This window comes from Mirounga leonina, unplaced genomic scaffold (assembly GCF_011800145.1).
Source record: "Mirounga leonina isolate KUSES-001 unplaced genomic scaffold, KU_Mleo_1.0 Mir_174, whole genome shotgun sequence".
In the NCBI taxonomy this organism is placed as follows: Eukaryota; Metazoa; Chordata; class Mammalia; order Carnivora; family Phocidae; genus Mirounga; species Mirounga leonina.
In genome coordinates, this window is record NW_023270451.1 from 34,351,190 (window position 1) to 34,371,906 (window position 20,717).

The 20,717-nt window shown below is 42.1% G+C and overlaps 1 long non-coding RNA gene across 1 annotated transcript in view; it reads right to left on the reverse strand.

Moving 5' to 3' along the window:
* The window catches only part of LOC118020837, a 128,494-nt gene extending 114,413 nt beyond the window's left edge, over positions 1-14,081 (reverse strand). The window contains exon 1 of the long non-coding RNA XR_004682023.1: positions 14,061-14,081. This is a non-coding gene — a long non-coding RNA (uncharacterized LOC118020837). The remainder of the gene's footprint in view (positions 1-14,060) is intronic.
* Positions 14,082-20,717: the final 6,636 nt, after the last annotated feature.

Sequence of the window (20,717 nt, forward strand, 5' to 3'; positions counted from 1 at the left end):
AAGAGACTCATTTTAGATCTAGACACCTGCAGATTGAAAGTAAGAGGATTGGAGAAAAGATGGAGGAGGAGTAGGGGACCCTATTCCAACTGGTCCCCGGAATTGAGCTGGATATCTACCAGACCACTCTGAACACCCACAAAATCAGCCTGAGATGTAAGAAGATCTGGATCTCTACAAACAGAATATCACAGGCAGTTGGTTCTGAGGTACAAAGTGGGGGGTCGTGACTCCGCAGGCAGATACTGGAGGATAAACGGCAGCGGGAGGGAGCCTGGCCATGGGGATCCTACACCGCTGGTGAGCAATAGCCTCCTACACTGGGGACAGGGCGCAGACTCGCAGACTGGTAGCGGCGGGCAAAGGACTTTACATGGAAACCAGAGCGGCAGGGCCGCAAGTGCGAACTGGGGGCAGCTGGTGGTTTCAGAAGCACAAAGGGCAGAGATGTGCCCTGACCTGGAGGCAAGGACTGGGAGCCCTGCTGAGGGGTGCACAACCCAGGATGCTGCAGTTTATAGCAGCATGGACAGAAACAGAGGTAATGTAGCCTGGGGAGCTCACTGAAGAACAGACTGTGATCTCTCTGCTCTGAGGCAGAGGGTTGGAAACGGTCTCTTCTGCTCTGACTCTCCAAAGAGACACAGAAAGCCACCAGGGAAAGTGCCAGAGAACAAAAGTCCCAAAAAACCAGTTCCCACTGAGCCCATCCCCTGCCACAGGGGGCAGGGCAACTCTGCCCAAACAGGGTTGCCTGAGTAACAGCATGGCAGGCCCCTCCCCCAGAAGACAGGCTGGGAAAACAAGAGGCCAGCAACCCTAAGGTCCCTAGAAAACAGGTGCATCTTGCTTGGTTGTGGTCAATAATTTGGACTCTATACATTCCCTCAACCACCCATCAACAGAATGACTAGGAGGAGGAACCCCCAAATAGGAAAGACTCAGAGATTATGACTTATGCCACAGATTTACAAATGGATTCAAATATAACTAAGATGTTGGAGATGGAATTCAGGCTAGCAATTGTGAAGACAATAACTAGAATGGAGAAATCAATTAATGGCAACATAGAGTCTCTAAGGGCAGAAATGAAAGGTGAATTGGCAGAATTTAAAAATGCTATCAATGAGATCCAATCTAATCTGGATAATCTAACAGCTAGGGTAAGTGAGGCAGAAGAATGAATTAGTGACCTGGAAGACCATTTAATAGATAAAAAGGGAAAAGAGGCAGCCAGGGAAAAACAACTCAGAATCCATGAAAATAGAATCAGAGAAATAAGTGACACCATGAAGCATTCCAATGTCAGAATTATTGGAATCCCAGAGGGGGTGGAGAGAGAGAGGGGACTAGAAGATATATTTGAGCAAATTGTAGCTGAGAACTTCTCTAATCTGGGAAATGAAACAAACATTCGCATCCTAGAGGCAGAGAGGACCCCTCCCAAGATCAAGGAAAACAGGCCAATACCCCGGCATGTAATAGTAAAACTTGCAAATCTTAGAACCAAGGAAACCATCTTAAGGGCAGTTAGGGGGAAAAGATTCCTTACGTACAGAGGGAGGAACATCAGAATAACGTCAGACCTATCCACAGAGACCTGGCAAGCCAGAAAGGCCTGGCAAGACATATTCAGGGTACTAAATGAGAGGAACATGCAGCCAAGAATACTTTATCTGGCAAGGCCGTCATTTAGAATGGATGAAGAGATGCAGAGCTTCCAAGACTGGCAGAAACTGAAAGAATATGTGACCACTAAGCCAGCCCTGCAAGAAATATTAAGGGGGGTTCTATAAAAGGAGAAAGACCCCAAGAGTGATCTACAACAGAAATTTACAGAGACAATCTATAAAAACGTCTTCACAGGCAACATGATGACAATTAATTCATATCTTTCAATAATCTTCTCAACATGAATGGCCAAAATGCTCCCATAAAATGGCACAGGGTTGCAGATTGGATAAAAAGACAGGACCCATCCATATGTTGTCTACAAGAGACTCATTTTGAACCTAAAGAGACATCCAGACTGAAAGTGAAGGGATGGAGATCCCTCTTCCATGCCAGCGGACCTCAAAAGAAAGCTGGGGTAGCAATTCTCTTATCAGACAAATTAGATTTTAAACTAAAGACTGTAGTTAGAGACACAGAAGGACACTATATCATTCTTAAAGGATCTATCCAACAAGACGATCTAACAATTGTAAATATCTACGCCCCCCAACATGGGAGCAGCCATCTACATAAGCCAACTGTTAACCAAAATAAAGAGTCATATTGATATCAATACGTTAATTGTAGGAGACCTCAATACTCCACTCTCAGCAATGGACAGATCATCTAAGCAGAAAATCAATAAAGAAACAAGAGCTTTGAAAGACACACTGGACCAGATGGACCTCATAGATATTTACAGAACATTCCACCCTAAAACAACAGAATACTCATTCTTCTCGAGCGCACATGGAACTTTCTCCAGAATAGACCACATACTGGACCACAAATCAGGTCTCAACTAATACCAAAAGACTGAGATTATTCCCTGCATATTCTCAGACCATAATGCTCTAAAACTGGAACTCAATCACAAGAAAAAATTTGGCAGAAATTCAAACACTTGGAAGCTAAAGACCATTCTGCTCAAGAGTGTTTGGGTCAACCAAGAAATCAAAGAAGAACTTAAACAATTCATGGAAACCAACGAGAATGAAACGCATCAGTCCAAAACCTATGGAATACTGCAAAGGTGGTCCTAAGGGGGAAATACATAGCCATCCAAACCTCACTCAAAAAAATAGAAAAATCCCGAATTCACCAACTAATGCTACACCTTAAAGAACTAGAGAAAAAGCAACAAATGATGCCTAAGCCATGCATTAGAAGAGAAATAATTAAGATTAGAGCAGAGATCAATTAATTAGAAACCAGAAACACAGTAGATCAGATCAACAAAAGTAGAAGCTGGTTCTTTGAAAGATTTAATAAGATTGATAAACCACTGGCCAGACTTATCCAAAAGAAAAGAGAAAGGAGCTGAATTAATAAAATTATGAATGAAAGGGGAGAGATCACGACTAACACCAAGGAAATAGAAACAATTATTAGAAATTATCAACAACTATATGCCAGTAAACTGAGCAATCTGGATGAAATGGATGCCTTCCTGGAAACCTATAAGCTGCCAAGACTGAAACAGGAAGAAATTGACAACCTGAATAGGCCAATAACCAGTAACGAGATTGAAGCAGTGATCAAAAACCTCCCAAAAAACAAGAGTCCAGGGCCTGATGGATTCCCTGGGGAACTCTACCAAACATTCAAAGAAGAAATAATACCTATTCTCCTGAAGCTGTTTCAAAAAATAGAAACAGAAGGAAAGCTTCCAGACTCATTCTATGAGGCCAGCATTAGCTTAATCCCCAAACCAGGCAAAGACCCCATCAAAAAGAAGAATTTCAGACCGATATCCCTGATGAATATGGATTCCAAAATCCTCAACAAAATCCTAGCTAATAGGATCCAACAATACATTAAAAGGATGATTCCCCACGACCAAGTGGGATTTATCCCCGGGATGCAAGGGTGGTTCAACATTCGCAAATCAATCAATGTGATAGAACACATTAATAAGAGCAGAGAGAAGAGCCGTATGGTCCTCCCAATTGATGCAGAAAAAGCATTTGACAAAATACAGCATCCTTTCCTGATTAAAACTCTTCAGAGTATAGGAAAAGAGGGAATATTCCTCAAGTTCATAAAATCCATCTATGAAAAACCCACAGCAAATATCATCCTCAATGGGGAAAAGCTGAAAGCATTTCCCTTAAGATGAGGAACACGTCAAGGATGCCCACTCTCACCACTATTGTTCAACATAGTACTAGAAGTCCTAGCAACAGCAATCAGACAACAAAAAGAAATAAAAGGTATTCAAATTGGCAAAGAAGATAAACTCTCTCTTTTCGCAGATGACATGATACTTTATGCAGAAAACCCAAAAGACTCCACCCCCAAATTACTAGAACTCATACAGCAATTCAGTAATGTGGCAGGATACAAAATCAATGCACAGAAATCAGTTGCTTTCTTATACACCAACAATACAAGTGTAGAAAGAGAAATTAGAGAAACGATTCCATTTACAATAGCACCAAAAACCATAAGACACCTCGGAATAAACCTAACCAAAGAGGTAAAGGATCTATACTCTAGGAACTACAGAACACTCATGAAAGAAATTGAAGACGACACAAAAAGATGGAAAAACATTCCATGCTCATGGATCAGAAGAATAAACATTGTTAAAATGTCTATGCTATCCAGAGCAATCTACACCTTCAATGCCATCCCGATCAAAATTCCAATGACATTTTTCAAAGTGCTGGAACAAACAATCCTAAAATTTGTATGGAATCAGAAAAGCCCCCAAATCACCAAGGAAATGTTGAAAAAGAAAAACAAAGCTGCCCGATTGAATCGTTGCCCAATTTCAAGCTATATTACAAAGCAGTGATCACCAAGACAGCACGGTACTGGCACAAAAACAGACATATAGACCAATGAACAAAACAGCGAGCCCAGATATGGACCCTCAACTCTATGGTCAAATAATCTTTGACAAAGCAGGAAAAAATATGCAATGGAAAAAAGACAGTCTCTTCAATAAATGGTGCTGGGAAAACTGGACAGCCACATGCAGAAGAATGAAACTCGACCATTCTCTAACACCATTCACAAAGATAAACTCAAAGTGGATGAAAGACCTCAATGTGAGACAGGAATCCATCAAAATCCTAGAGGAGAACATAGGCAGTAACTTCTTTGACATCGGCCACAGCAACTTCTTTTAAGATACATCTCCAAAAGCTAGTGAAACAAAAGCAAAAATGAACTTTGGGGACTTCATCAAGATAAAAAGCTTCTGCACAGCAAAGGAAACAGTCAACAAAACAAAGAGGCAACCCACAGAATGGGAGAAGATATTTGCAAATGACACAACAGATAAAGGGCTGCTATCCAAGGTCTATAAAGAACTTCTCAAACTCAACACCCCAAAAAACAAATAATCAAGTCAAAAAATGGGCAGAAGAGATGAACAGACACTTCTCTGAAGAAGACATACAAATGGCTAACAGACACATGAAAAAATGTTCATCACCATTAGCCATCAGGGAGATTCAAATTAAAACCACATTGAGATACCACCTTACACCAGTTAGAATGGCAAAAATTGACAAGGCAAGAAACAACAAATTTTGGAGAGGTTGTGGAGAAAGGGAAACCCTCTTACACTGTTGATGGGAATGCAAGTTGGTACAGACACTTTTGAAAACAGTGTGGAGGTGCCTCAAAAAATTAAAAATAGAGCTACCCTATAACCCAGCAATTGCACTCCTGGGTATTTACCCCAAAGACACAGATGTAGTGAAAAGAAGGGCCATATGCACCCCAATGTTCATAGCGGCAATGTCCGCAATAGCCAAACTGTGGAAAGAGCCGAGATGCCCTTCAACAGATGAATGGATAAAGAAGATGTGGTCCATATATACAATGGAATATTACTCAGCCATCAGAAAGGATGAATACCCAACTTTTACATCAAGATGGATGGGACTGGAGGAGATTATGCTAAGTGAAATAAGTCAAGCCGAGAAAGTCAATTATCATATGGTTTCACCTATGTGTGGAACATAAGGAATAGTATGGAGAACATTAGGAGAAGGAAGGGAAAAATGAAGGGGGAGAAATCGGAGGGAGGGATGAACCATGAGAGACTATGGTCTCTGAGAAACAAACTGTGGGTTTTAGGAGGGGGGAGGATGGGTTAGCCCAGTGATGGGTATAAAGGAGGGCACGTACTGTGTGGAGCACTGGGTGTTATACAAAAACAATGAATCATGGATCACCACATCAAAAACTAATGATGTATGGTGACTAACATAACATAATAAAATAAAATTTTTAAAGAAAAAGTAAGGGGATGGAGAAACATCTATCATGCAAATGGATATCAAAAGAAACCTGGGGTAGCTTGAAAACAAACTGTAACAAGAGACAAAGAAGAACACTACATAATCATAAAGAGGACAATCCAGCAAGAATATATAGGAATTGTAAATATTTATGCACCCAAAATGAGAGCACCCAAATACATAAAATAGTCAATAACAAACATAAAGTAAACAATCAATAGTAATACATAATAGTAGGGGACTTTAACACCATTATATCAATGGACAGATCATCCGAACAGATCAACAAGGAAACAGTGGCTTTGAATGACCACTGGACCAGATGGATTTAACAGATATATTCTGAACATTCGCTCCAATTCCATCCTAAAACAGCAGAATACACAATCTTTTGAGTGCATGGAACATTGTCCAGAATAGATCACATAACAGCCCACAAAACAAGTCTCAACAAAGTCAAAAAGACTGAAGTCATACCATGCATGCATCTTTTCTGACCACAATGCTATGAAATTAGAAATCAACCATAAGAAAAAATCTGGAAAGACCACAAATACATACAGGTTAAATAACATGCTACTAAACAATGAATCAGGAAATCAAAGAAGAAATAAATTACACAGAAATGAACAAAAATGAATACAACATTCCAAAACCTTTGGGATGCAGCAAAAGCAGTTCTAAGAGGAAGTTTATAGCAATACAGGCCTACCTCAAGAAGCAAGAAAAATCTCAAACCACCTAATATTACACCTAAAAGAGCTAGAAAAAGAAGAAAAAACAAAACCCCAAACCAGCAGAAGAAAGGAAGTAATAAAGATTAGAGCAGAAATAAATTATATAGAACCAAACACACACACACACACACACACAAGAAAACAGACCAATGAAATCAGGGACTGGTTCTTTGAAAAAGGCAACAAAATTGATAAGCCTCTAGCCAGACACATCAAAAGAGAGAGAGAGAGGACCCAAATAAACAAAATCACAAATGAAAGAAGAGAAATAACAACATCACAGAAATACAAACAATTTTAAGAGAATATTATGAAAAATTGTATGCCAACAAATTGTACACCTAGAAGAAATGGAAAAATTCCTAGGAACATAAACTACCAAAACTGAAGCAGGAAGAAATAGATATTCAAACAGACCAATTACCAGCAATGAAATTGAATCAGTAATCAAAAAACTCCCAAAGACCAAGACCAGATGGCTTCACAAGTGAATTCTACCAAACACTTAATGAAGAGTTAAGACCAATTCTTCTCAAACTATTCCAAAACATAGAAGAGGAAGGAAAACTTCCAAATATGTTCTATGAGGCCAGTATCACCCTGATACCAAAACCAATAAGTCACCTCAAAAAAAAAAGGAGGGGGGGGACCACAAGACAATATCTTCCATGAGCATACATGCAAAAATCCTCAACAAAATGCTAGCAAACCAAATCCAACAACACGTTAAAAAAACCATTCAGCACAATCAAGGGGGATTTATTCCTGGGATGCAGAGGTAGTTCAATATTCACAAATCAATCAACATGATACATCACATCAATAAGAGAAAAGATAAAAAACATATGATCCTTTCAATAGATGCAGAAAAAGCATTTGACAAAGAACAACATCCATTCATGATAAAAACTCTCAACAAAGTAGGTCTAGAGGGAACATACCTCAACATAATAAAGGCCTTATATGAAAAACCCACAGCTAACATAATACTCAATAGTGAAAAACTGAGAGCTTTTCCCCTAAGGTCAGGAACAGGACAAGGATGTCCACTCTCACCACTTTTATTCAACATAGTACTGGAATCCTAGCCACAGCAATCAGACAACAAAAAGAAATAAAAGACATCCAAATTGGTAAAAAGTAAAACTTTCACTATTTGCAAATGCCCTGATACTATACATAGTATACCCTAAAGACTCCACCAAAAAACTTCTACAAGTGATAAATTCAGTAAAGTTGCAGGATACAAAATGAACGTACAGAAACCTGTTGCATTCCTATACAGTAATAATGACGCAGCAGGAAGAGAAAGTAAGAAAACAATTCCATTTACATTTGCACCAAAAATAATAAGATACCTAGGAATAAACCTAACCAAAGACATGAAAGACCTGTACTCTGAAAACTATAAAACATGAATGAAAGAAAATCAAGACAATGCCAAGAAACGGAAAGACATTCCATGCTCATGGATTGAAAAAACAAATATTGTTAAAATGTCTATATTACCAAAGCAATCTACACATTTAATGCAATCCTTATCAAAATACCAAAAGTATTTTTCACAGAACTAGAACAAACAATCCTAAAATTTGTAAGGAACCACAAAAGACCCAAATAGCCAAAGCAACCTTGAAAACAAAAAACAAAACTGCAAGTATCACAACTCCAGACTTAAAGCTATATTACAAAGCCATAGTAATCAAAACAATATGGTACTGGCATAAAAATAGACGCATAGATAAAGAAAACAGAATAGGAAACCCAGAAATAAACCCACAATTCATGGTCAATTAATCTGCAACAAAGGAGGCAAGAATATGTAATGTGAAAAAGACAGTCTCTACAACAAATGGGGTTGGGAAAACTGCACAGCTACCCGCAAAGGAATGAAACTGGACCACTCTTAACACCATACACAAAAATAAACTCAAAATGGATGAAAGACCTAAATGTGAGACCTGAAACCATAAAAATCCTAGAAGAGAACACAGGCAGTAATTTCTCTGACATTGGCTGTAGCAGCTTCATTCTAGATATGTCTTCTGAGGCAAGAGAAATAAAAGCAAAAATGAACTATTACATCAAAATAAAAAGCTTCTTTACAGTGAAGGAAATAATCAACAAAACTAAAAGGCAACCTACTGAATGGGAGAAGATATTTGCAAATGACATATTGGATATAAGGTTAATACCCAAGATATATAAAGAACTTTCACAACTCAACACCCCAAAAACAAATAATCCAATTTAAAAATGGGTAGAAGACATGAACAGACATTTCTTCAAAGAAGACAGGATGGCCAACAGACACATGAAAAGATGCTCAAGATCACTCATCATCAGGGAAATACAAATCAAAACCACATTGAGATACCACCTCACATCTGTCAGAATGGCTAAAATCAACAGAAAAAGAAATAACAAGTGTTGGTGAAGATATGGAGAAAAAGGAACCCTCTTGCACTATTGGTGGGAACGCAAACTGGTGCAGCCACTGTGGAAAACAGTATGGAGGTTCCTCAAAAAGTTAAAAATAGAACTACCCTATGATCCAGTAATCGCACTACTGAATATTTACTCAAAAAATACAAAAACCCTAATTCAAACGATACATGTACCCCTATGTTTATTGCAGCATTATTTACAAATTATGGAAGCAGCCCAATGACAGATGAATGGATAAAGAAGATGTGGTATATATACACACTGGAATATTATTCAGCCATAAAAAAAGAATGAAATCTTGCCATTTGCAACAAAATGGATGGAGCTAGAGACTATAATGCTAAGCAAATAAATCAATTAAAGACAAACATCATATGATTTCACTCATGTGGAATTGAAGAAAAAAAACAAGCAAAGGAAAAGAAAGAGAGAGAAACCAAGAAACAGACCCTTAACTCTAGAGAACAAACTGATGGTTGCCACAGGGGAGGAGGTGGGGGGGTTGAAATAGATGAAGGGGGTTAAAGAGCACACTTACCATGATGAGCTCTGAGTAATGTACAGAATTGTTGAATCACTATACTGTATACCTAAAACTAACACTGTATGTTAACTATACTGGAATTAAAATTAAAAACTTAAAAAAAAAAAAGCACAGTGTAAATAAAGGTAAACCACACATGCAAAAAAATAAAAAAAAAAAAACCTGAGAATCTCAAAGTTCCCTTTGAGTTGATGGGAGAAGAGTGAAAAGGATTCATCCCTAGATTCAAGGCAGGCTTCAGGGGCCTGTGACCAGTGTGGTCACACAGGGTGCCTCACTCAAAAGAGCTCAGCACTGGCATTTAATGCTCTTAGATCGCTGACTTGAATTTCTCAAATTTAGCTTTTAATTTGCTCCAGGGATTTGGAACCTCACCTCACATGCAGCCTTGCCTCCAGGGGTCCCCATCCCTAACATGGGAGATATCCCCACAGAAGGATGAATACTCATTCTCTTCCAGAATCACTGCTATCCTTTGCCAACCCCTGAATTAAAAACCCCATTGCCATCACAGCCCCCTGCCTAACTTCTTTGGAGTCTGGTTAAAGGAGCCATGAGGCAACTGAGACGAGGGGAGCAGCGAAGGGCATGGTCGCTATGATTTACGTCACTTGAGCAAACTGCGGGGGCAGGTGCATTACTGATCTATCTCAAGTAAGGACATATTTATTAGTGCTTAACTACATCTGAGCCTAGTTAGGAGCAAGGCAGGATAGTTATGGAGTCAACTCCAAGCACATGGAAGACCCTTCTCCCAAAACCACCAACCACGAGAGAACCTTGTGCCATTTCTGTGTCCCCGACTATCACAACCGGGTTGAGGTAAAATCCAGCCAAAGAGAATTCTAAATGTTTCCCAAACACTTTCTAGTTAAATGCAAAGACACAGAATCAACAAGGAAGGAGAAGTGAGCCAAACAATAAAGGGAAAACAGAACCGTTCTAAAAGAGAAGTTTCCTCTTTCTCAAAGCTTGATGTTTAGACACCTGCATCAGTTTACCTGGGGTAGGGGCAGGAGGGCCACAGGGAAGGGTGTTTCTTAAAAATCCAGGTTCCCTAAGCATCAAGCTCCCCAGAGTTCTGATTCCACAGTGTGGAATCTGCGTTGTCAAAGCACTTTGCCCCACCCACCCCCACCTCACCCCATCCCTCAAACTTTTGACACAGGAGGATCTCAGATCATACCTTGAGAAATACAATCTAAAAATAATAATAATAAAGCCCCAGATTCTTAGCTTTTATTATTTTAGGACAGCCACAATTAAACTTCAAAATCTTTTAAAGTCCAACTAGTGGTTATTTAATACCTGTTGGGTGCTAGGGCCAAGTATGGGAAGGTGAATTGGTCCTTTGCTAATGGAGATCGGAGTTGAGGAAAGAAAAACAGGCCGGCAAGCAATAGCTGCCACACACTTTAGATGTGTAAATGCTGAAAATGTTGAACACTGTTGTTGATTTCACACCATGAATATCCAACAGAGTGAACAACCCACATTCTTACAATGATAGCAGCTGCCATATACTTAAGAGTTCCTGCCACATGCTAAGCGCTGAGATTGACACTCTGAGAACAGTAACTCCCCAACAAGCTTGCACAGTTTTCACACCCACTTTTTACACGTTCGGAAACTGGCTCAGAGGATTTAAGTAACACAGTGCAAGATCTCAAAGTGAGTCAGGAGCAGAGGTGGACTGTGGGTCGAAGATCTGCCTCATGCTAAAAACTGTTCCCCTCTAGAGAAGCTGCTCCTTACAATTATACATTTTTTTGAGTTTACGATGTTATTTTCAATTACAGTATTCTCATTGGAACAGTAAAAAATGTATTTTTTATTCTTCTCTTGCTGATGAGAAAACTCAATTTCTTAGAGGTTAAGGAATACGCGCATGAAACATGACAGATCACACTTGAAACCAAAACTTTGTAAGATGGATGGTATTTCCAAGAACGATATATGATCAATCAGCTGAGTCATGCTTGGTTAAAAACAAAGCAAAAAATGACCCCACGGTCTTTGTAGCCCACAGCCACAAAGGTTCAGTTCTTGCTCATGTTTCACGTTAATGTCGGTTGCAGACACGTTTCAGTTGAGCTCCCCATCTCCTTCATTCCAGGGCAGCCCTTATTCCAGGAAGTGAATGCTGCTCTCGTGACAAAGGAGAAAAGCAATGGTGGCAGATGCAAGAGCTTGCAAAGCTTCCATCTGTAAGTGACATATGTCACTTCTTATTATCTCAATTGACAAAGCAAGTCACGTGGCCAGGCTGCTATTCGGGTGCTACTGAGAAGTGATACTTGTTCCTGAATGAATGGATTGGGCATATCTAAGCACTCTTTAACCAAACTTCTTTCAGAGCCCTGAGGTAGTGTCATTTCTGATATCGGCAGGAACACCAGCTGTTAAGTTTCATGGCATCCAGACACAGGATATCAAAGGTTTCTGGGCTGCCCCCTGCCTGGGACAGAGGTACTCGCAGGCTCTTTGAGAACTTTGTATGTGTACATGTATTTGCAGGGCGGAGCCTACGGGCAGCATTATGAAACAAGTATAGCAACTACTGCATAAATCAGCACCTTTCAATGCTAACTTCTGTGTGGGCAGTCAGTCCTAAAGGGTGTCGCAAGTAATTCATTACTAATAACAAAGGAACAAAGTATTTAATAAATTGGCATTTTAAAATAAACGTGAATAAGCGTAAGGATATTCTTTGAACCCCAGCATCCTGATTCACTTGCGCTCTGCTGTTTTCTTGAACAGGGGGAAAGTATGGGCGGGCTTATGGCTACTTCCTAAAGAATTGTGTTTAACCATGATTACACCCAGGGGTGTACATCACATCTGTGAACTTCAATGTACATATGTGTTGTGGCAGAAAAACAGGTTGAGAACCACTTACCTAAACCGCTTCTATATCACTTCTATATCACTGCAAATAATTCCATGTGTGTTCTTGCTAGCCAAATGCTAAGCATCCCAAGAACAAGAACCATATTTCTCCCTTTCCTTGTCTTATCCCAGCATAGTCCGCTGTGATTAGAAGAAATCGTCCTTTGGCACAGGTAAGAATGCTTTTCCCTATCAGGAGTCACTGATGCACAAAGAGGGGGGGAACAATATAATGAGGGGCACACAGTCATGAAAATATGTATTGAGATATGGAGAAACAAAACAGCACTTCATCTATTAATTTTCTGTTATAAACAGAGCTAAATGAAAAGGTGAGAATATCCCCTTCCTCTCATTTAGGTCCCGAACCAGAAAGCATTGATGAATAATTACAGTAGAGCTTACAGACTACCAAGAAAGAATGAGCTGTAGTGAAGCTGATTAGATCAGAAGAAATAAAGTTGGCAGCATCTAAGGATTCGCTTCTTTTCCCACCTTGATCCGGCACTGGGGGCAGGCAATAAGTACCCCCTAGTAATATTTGTGGTCAGGAATTCTGGGGAGCAAAGTAGTAAAAGGCTCCCACCATCCTTAACATCGGCCCCAAGCTGAGACTTCAAAAATGGAAGAAAGAAATTACTTGTTTAGTGACCAGAATAAACTGTACCTCTCTTGATTTCAACTCAAGTGTTTTCAGGGTAAAACTTAGAAAAAGCTTAGAGATACAGTGAAAGCACAAGCATAATTTAGATATTCTGTTCCTTACTTAAAACATAAAACTGTGAGAAATCTGAGTTCCCGCTTAGGATGGTAGCTACTCCTGAGCACATGAGAAAACAAAAGGGCTTTTATCTTCTTAAAAAAGGCAGACAAGCCTCTGAAACCCTCCTCAAAACAAAATCTTGATCTACGTCGTGCTATCATTTTTCCCTTTGAAGTCAGTAGGAATTACATCTCAAAGATACACAAAGCAGGAAAATACCAGTATTCAGAGCTCTTACAGAAACAACGGAGCTTCAGATAGCTTTGCCCAGGAACAGAAAGCAGATAAACGATTCAAACACAGACTCATTTCCGCATGACATGGTCTTCTGTTTCATTTTTACATTTATTTATATGCTGTTTGACTCCGGGAAATATTCGAATCAGATAAAGCCCTGTCTTTTTTTAAGTAAACGGTATCTCTGATGTTAAATCCTTTCTAAAGGCTTTGCCAACAGTGGCACCTCTAGTAAGTGAAAATATATGTATAATTGAAAAATAAGTATAATTTCTAGGGTAAAAAAGCTGTTTGATTCTCCTAAGGGAATCAATTTCACATAGATTATTGCAAGCAGAATCAATGCCTAAAATTCATTCAGAACGGCAGAGGGCTTAGTTTTCCTGGGAGGAAATGGATTCTCAACTTATGAAGGACATACTAACACTTGAATGACGGAAAAAAACACTCATGCATTGCTGGGTACTTACACTGGACGAAGCAACACTTTCCAGTTTACGTGAATCAAGAAATATCCCCTCTTCTCCTTTAGACTCTATCTTCCTGTCTCCTCTCTCGGGGTTTGGCTGTCATGAAAGCTAAACCCTGATTTTACCAGTCCTTAAAAAAAAAAACAAAAAAAAAACCTTATGACCCTTTCCATAAATCCTCTAACTAGAAGTGGGGGTGGTTTGAGATACACAGAATAGCCATAGTTAGTTAACTGCTTCCTTTCTCCAGCCTCCCTTTCCTTCACTGTGAAACTGTACCCAAGGCTGGGACCACGTGGGTCAGTCACCGACAGTGGGACAGGGAAGGTCAAAACCACCATGTGCGGTTAGAAGACCAAGAGGAGTGCTTGTAGGTGAAGCTCACGGATGTGACACGCACCCTTTACCGCAGCAGGCCCTTCATGCGCATGAAACTGCTAATGCTCTCAGGCAGCCCAGTAGGCAAGGTCATCCCCTCCATTTTAGAGCCGAGATGCTGAGGCCTAGTGTGTGCCTAAGTTGCTTGCCCATGTTTGCTTGTTTTCTGATGCCTTATCTCTTCACATTCAAATCCCCTATCATGAACCACTCATTTTGTTCAAGATGCTATTAGAAGAATACCGCTGAAAGGATAAATAATAGACTGATCACAGCAGTTCCCTTAGGACTGGGGAGCAGGGAACCAGGAGAACGAGGCTGTGTGAGGCTAGAGGAGGAAAGGAGACATATTCACTTTATGCCCTTTTGTACATTAAAAGTTTTTTTAACCTTGTACAATCAATCTTCCTTCTTCATGAATTCCCTATTTGTAGATTTCCCAGATTCATTTGCAACACCAAAATCATTATGCACATGTGTTAGAAAGGGTTAAGAAATCTGCCTATAAAATATATCAATATTTTACCTTTTCTTTACTTCCATTACCAGTCTTAGTAGTTTTCTTTTTAAGACAACTTTTGAAAAGAAACAGAACGCCCCGTGCCAAGCTCTAACTGCAGTACACAACGGCTCCAGCAGCTGTGCTGAGAAAGGCATTGTCAACGGACTGCGTGCCGAGGTGGCGCCTCCCACTGGCTGCTTGGAGTGGGGCAAGGATACTGAGGCAGGCCCGCTCCTGGGAGACAGGGGGCTTCTCTGACCGCGACTTTGGTACTAGGACTTCCCCCATGGCCTTCCGGAACCTTCCTTAGATTGCATGGTCTCTGGGCACTTCCGCTGGACCTTCCCTCCCTCTCTGTCTCTGCATTACAATTGCATCCCAGTCTCAAGAGCTTACCCAGCTCCCTCCCCATGTCTCTCCTAAAGCGGCTCCCTAATACAAATCCTAGCATATTTAAGTCCATCCTGGCATCTGCTTCTCAAACAGGACTAACAAAGGAAGCGAATTTCAAATGTTTCATGAAAGTTACCCTTACGGGCAAAAAACTGGGGAGGTTGCCCTGGGTGCTTTTCCCTCAGCCAGACTAGCTGGCTCACTGCCCACACAACTCACTCTACTTCCAAGACAGAAGGCCACCAAGATTTTGATTCAAGTTTTGGACAAATTACAGGTTACTGCACGTTTCGGATTACATGCTTAATTTAAAACCTTTAAAGATCACATGTAAATGAATGTTAAATCCACAAATGCCGTGAATCTATTCTACTGAGAATCTATAAAACAGTCCAGATACCTCAAAAGCAGGAATGAGTTTGACAGGTCTATGTAGCCCTCCTCCACCTGGATGCTCTTCCCTGTGTGCTTCCACCTGGTGGATTTCCACTTGTTCATTAAAGGGCAATTTAAGGGGCGCCTGGGTGGCTCAGTCTGTTAAGCATCTGCCTTCAGCTCAGGTGATGATCCTGGAGTCTCCAGAGCGAGCCCCTCATGGGGCTCCCTGCTCTGCCAGGAGTCTGCTTCTCCCTCTGCCCCTCACCCCGTTGGTGCTCTCTTGTACTCTCTCTCTCTCTCTCTCAAATGAATAAATAAGAAAATCTTAAAAAAAAAAAAAAAGGCAACTTAAAGTTTACCTCATCTAGGAAACCCACCTTGATTTCCTTTGGCCAAATTACCTCCCTGAACGCTGTGTTTCTTTAAGGATTTGTAACCTGACTTGAAAGACATACTTACCAATTGGGATTTTTTTCAGGTGCCAGTAATTAATGGCTGACTAAAAGCGGCTGAAACAATCGGGAGACTATTACCACGATTACCTCAGAGAACAAGAATGCTGGAGAAAGTCGGTGGTGTGGCTGGTTTTGCGGTTCCACAGTGTCATCAAGGACCTACCCCCATCCCTCTGTCTACCTGATCACCCCCAATATTGTTCCAGCCTAACCACCTGCACCTCAAAAACCACACTCAGAGGCAGGAAGAGAAGGAGAGGCACGATACCCACTTGTCTCTGGTGTTTGATGACTGAGGGAACCCTTTCCAGGGAGTCCCCGAAAGATTCTGGTGTTTGTGTCATTGGCCAGAACATTCTGACTCTGACTTCTCCTCCCAATTTGGGTTTGGTGTCTCAGAGACACAACTATTTAAATAGTGGCCACAGAGTACATGACATGCTGAGAGGTGCTCAATCTAGACAAAAGGAACACTAATTAAAAATTTTACAGGAGGCCACTGACAATCACAACCAAAAGAGGGGGTTTTGATTTTCCATATGATCCACTACTCACCAGAAACCTCTGGCAGTTCTTGGACGTCAGAGGTTATCAACTGACATTGAATCTTTCTGTCAGGTTCCCCGAAAACAATTCTGATGACGCTCACCTGGCAGTTTTGTTTGCAATTCCATGGTTAGGTCCCCAAAACGATAGGTCTTAGGAATTTGGGGGATGCAGGGGGGAGGAAAGGGATATGCAAGGACAGCCAAGTTTCTAGCTTGAGCAACTTAGTGGAAGGGAAACAGGCACAAATCTGGAGAAAATCCTCTGCCTAGAAAGCTCTCCCTGCAAAGAACCCATGACTCTCTCACTTTGCACAAATCTGGGCTCCGAGGCACCTCTTCAGAGAAGGCTTCCCTGACTTCACCTAAAACGTGAACACCATCATCTCCCTAACCCCTCGCCCTGCTTCATTTTTCTTCAAAAGGTGGTTGGCCTCCACCACAAAAATGCAAGTTCCATGAAAGGAAGAACAGTATTTATCCCCAAAGAGGAGACATGAGAGTGGAAAGAAAGCCAAATATGGATTCCCGGGACTGTCTGCATTTGAGGAAGAAGAGTAGGAAACGGAAGAGCACCCTAGAGCCATGGAAAGAGAACCAGGAGCAGTGACACCATAAAAGCCAGAGAGGAAACAGTTTCAAGGAGATCTGGTTAACAGGGTCAAAAATCCAGAAGAGCCCAGAGGGCAAGGATAGAAAATGTTCTGTTCCTATGATGTCTCTCTCTCTCTGTGTAAAGAATCTAATGAAAAAAGACAAGATTGGAGAAGCAAGGCATTTTTTATCTTTAACCATAATGCCAAAGAACCAACAATTTCATCACTATGAAACTTGTTCTACTTCTCAAGTTCCAGCCAACGTATTACCATATTTCACAAATATACATCCATCCACAAATACGTATAATACACACACACTCCCACAAGGGGCAGAAGCAGCCTACAATAATTCATCCTAATTATTCTGTGGGTAAAGTCAAGAGCCATTTTAGTTCTCGCTCAGTGCTTCCAGGCTCCCAGACAAAACATTCTGCAGGAAAAACCTGGGTAACATTCCTGACTCCACAAGCCTCCCAAGGCCAGCATGCAGAGCGTCGGATTCGGAACTTCCAGAAGATAAGACCAACCCAGCGCTTGTCCTTGCAAAAGCCGAAACTCTTCCCTCAGGACGCCGCGGCCTATCACGTGACCCCAGCCCACCCGGAGCAGACGGTCGGGCGTGATATTAAAACGTAACACAGGGCGCCTGGGGGGCTCAGTCGGTTAAGCGACTGCCTTCGGCTCCGGTCATGATCCTGGAGTCACGGGATCGAGTCCCGCATCGGGCTCCCTGCTCGGCGGGGAGTCTGCTTCTCCCTCTGACCCTCCTCCCTCTCATGCTCTCTGTCTCTCATTCTCTCTGTCAAATAAATAAATAAAATCTTAAAAAAAAAAAAACCGCAAACTACCTCCAGCTAGGAGTTCATGGCTACCCCACAGATGCCAAATTATCACTTTAACAATTAATGATGGGGCGCCTGGGTGGCTCAGTCGGTTAAGCGACTGCCTTCGGCTCAGGTCATGATCCTGGAGTCCCTGGATCGAGTCCCGCATTGGGCTCCCTGCTCAGAGGGGGGTCTGCTTCTCCCTCTGCCCTCTTCCCTCTCGTGCTCTCTGTCTCTCATTCTCTCTCTCTCTCAAATAAAATAAATAAAATCTTTTAAAAAATACAAATGTATTGGGCGCCTGGGTGGCTCAGTTGGTTAAGCGACTGCCTTGGGCTCAGGTCATGATCCTGGAGTCCCGGGATCGAGTCCCACATCAGGCTCCCTGCTCAGTGGAGAGTCTGCTTCTCCCTCTGACCCTCCTCCCTCTCATGCTCTCTGTCTCTCTCATTCTCAGTCTCAAATAAATAAATAAAATCTTTAAAAAAAAAAAAAGTAACACAAAGTTCACCAAGCCCGAGGGACCCCGGGGAAGAACCAGACTCACCCGAAAGCACACCCGCCCATTTGGGGCGCAGAGAGGGGGTGAGGCCCGAGAGAATGAGGACTGGCCAGGGCGGCTGCAGGCTGAATCCCCTCCCCAAGACTGTGTTTCCCACTGAGCTGGTGACCTTTCAGCCTGTGCCTTGTCTCCGGGGTCACAGTGGTTCTCAGGCTTGCTGCGCCTTAGAATCACCTGGCGAGCCTTTAACACTTGTCCAGAAATAGGACCCAACCAGGAGGTCGTGCTTCAGCTCTCCAGGTGATTGCAACGTGCAACCAAATTTAGAACTTCAATGCAACTGTCTGGCCTACAAGCCGGGCTAGGAGGCTATCTGCCGACTCCGTCACCTCAGACTCCCCAGTGGCGGCCAACGCTCGCTCACCGCAGAGCGCAGGGACACGTCCCGCCCTCGCAGTAGGCGGCGCCAGCGGCCGCACTTCCGCCTTGCGCTCGTCAGCCAAGAGGGGAATCCGCCACTTCCGCTGAGGTGCTGCTGCCGGCCAATGAGATCCACGGACCTTCTCGTCCGTTCGGAAGAGAGGTTTTGCGTTGTCGAGAAGGTGGTCGTCGTTCCACGAAGCCTTACCGTTTAGAATGTGGTCCCCTAGGAGCAGGACGGGCGTCTTTGGGAGGCTTAGTAGAAATTCAGAATCACAGACCCCACCCCAGACCTGCCCCACACTCTAAACCTTGCTAGACGGCACAGGATGTATTGAAATCTTTACTGCATTAAAACATACACAGGAGGGGCGCCTGGGTGGCTCGGTCGTTAAGCGTCTGCCTTCGGCTCAGGTCATGGTCCCAGGGTCCTGGGATCGAGCCCTGCATCGGGCTCCCTGCTCCGCGGAGAGCCTGCTTCTCCCTCTCCCACTCCCCCTGCTTGTGTTCCTGCTCTCGCTATGTCTCTCTCTGTCAAATAAATAAATAAAAAAATTTCAAAAAAAAAAAAAACATACACAGGAGAGGAAGAAATACTCATAGACTGACAAGCCTTTGAGAGAGACTTGAGGAAAGAAGCAAAACAAAACAAAAAGTCAAAGAGGGGGAAAGTAATACAGCCTTGGTTCATCTGAGACTGATTTTTGTTAATTTGTTTTAGTTTTATTTTGTTTTATGATTACTACTAAAAAGTGGCCAAATTTGGTGAGGATTTCTTAAAACGTTAGGGAGCAAAACTGGAGAAGCGACCAAAATCTTAAGAGTGGAAAAATTAGGGATTTCTGTGAATCAGGATCCATAGGCTATCAGCCCAATAATTAGTTCAATGAGTCTAAAGCATTTTCCCAGGTCCCCATTTTCTCAGGTTCAAAATGATACATTTAAATTGAATCGTAATCACCCTTTCTTCTTGCTCAAAATATGACCATTTGAAGATCTTGAAATAAAATATCCCATGACAATGGAAGTAGTTCAAGTCACACACAGGCTTCAGGATTATTTCACCACTAGGTGGCAATGTTGACCCAAAAATGCTAGAACCAACGTAAAGCTCTGCACTGTATTCCGGGCTGGTTTAAATTTGTCTTTCAACAGTTAGGACATCTGAAAAGGTTAGAAATTGCACTGTTATGCCGTGAAGACCAAGAACTGAAACGTGTGGACTTAGAAAATCATCAATACAGAAACGACTGGAGGAGAAAACAAAGGGGCTACATGAGGTCACAGAGCGGGCCAGGCCCAGGAATTCTCCAGACCTGTGAGAATTCTCTGAGTCCAGACAACCAAGGAATTCCTGATCCTGCTAATTCCCCAGGGAGACTGCTCGCCTTGTAGTACTGAATGTTAATATATCCCTCTTACCTGGTACCTTGAGAGGGCCCAAGGGAAACATACCATGAGCTCCTACTGCAGGCAAGCAAATCACTCATCAGAATTGTTCTGACTTGTCCTACGCTCGATTCTTAGTCTATTATCTTCAATGTCTGGCTTTTCCTATGGACTCCTCACTTTGCTGTGCTCTAGGACCAAGGACCTCAGTTCTGCTCTAGGAATTCATGCTACTGACCTCACAGCCTCACCTGGATGCTGTCTCCTGGGCC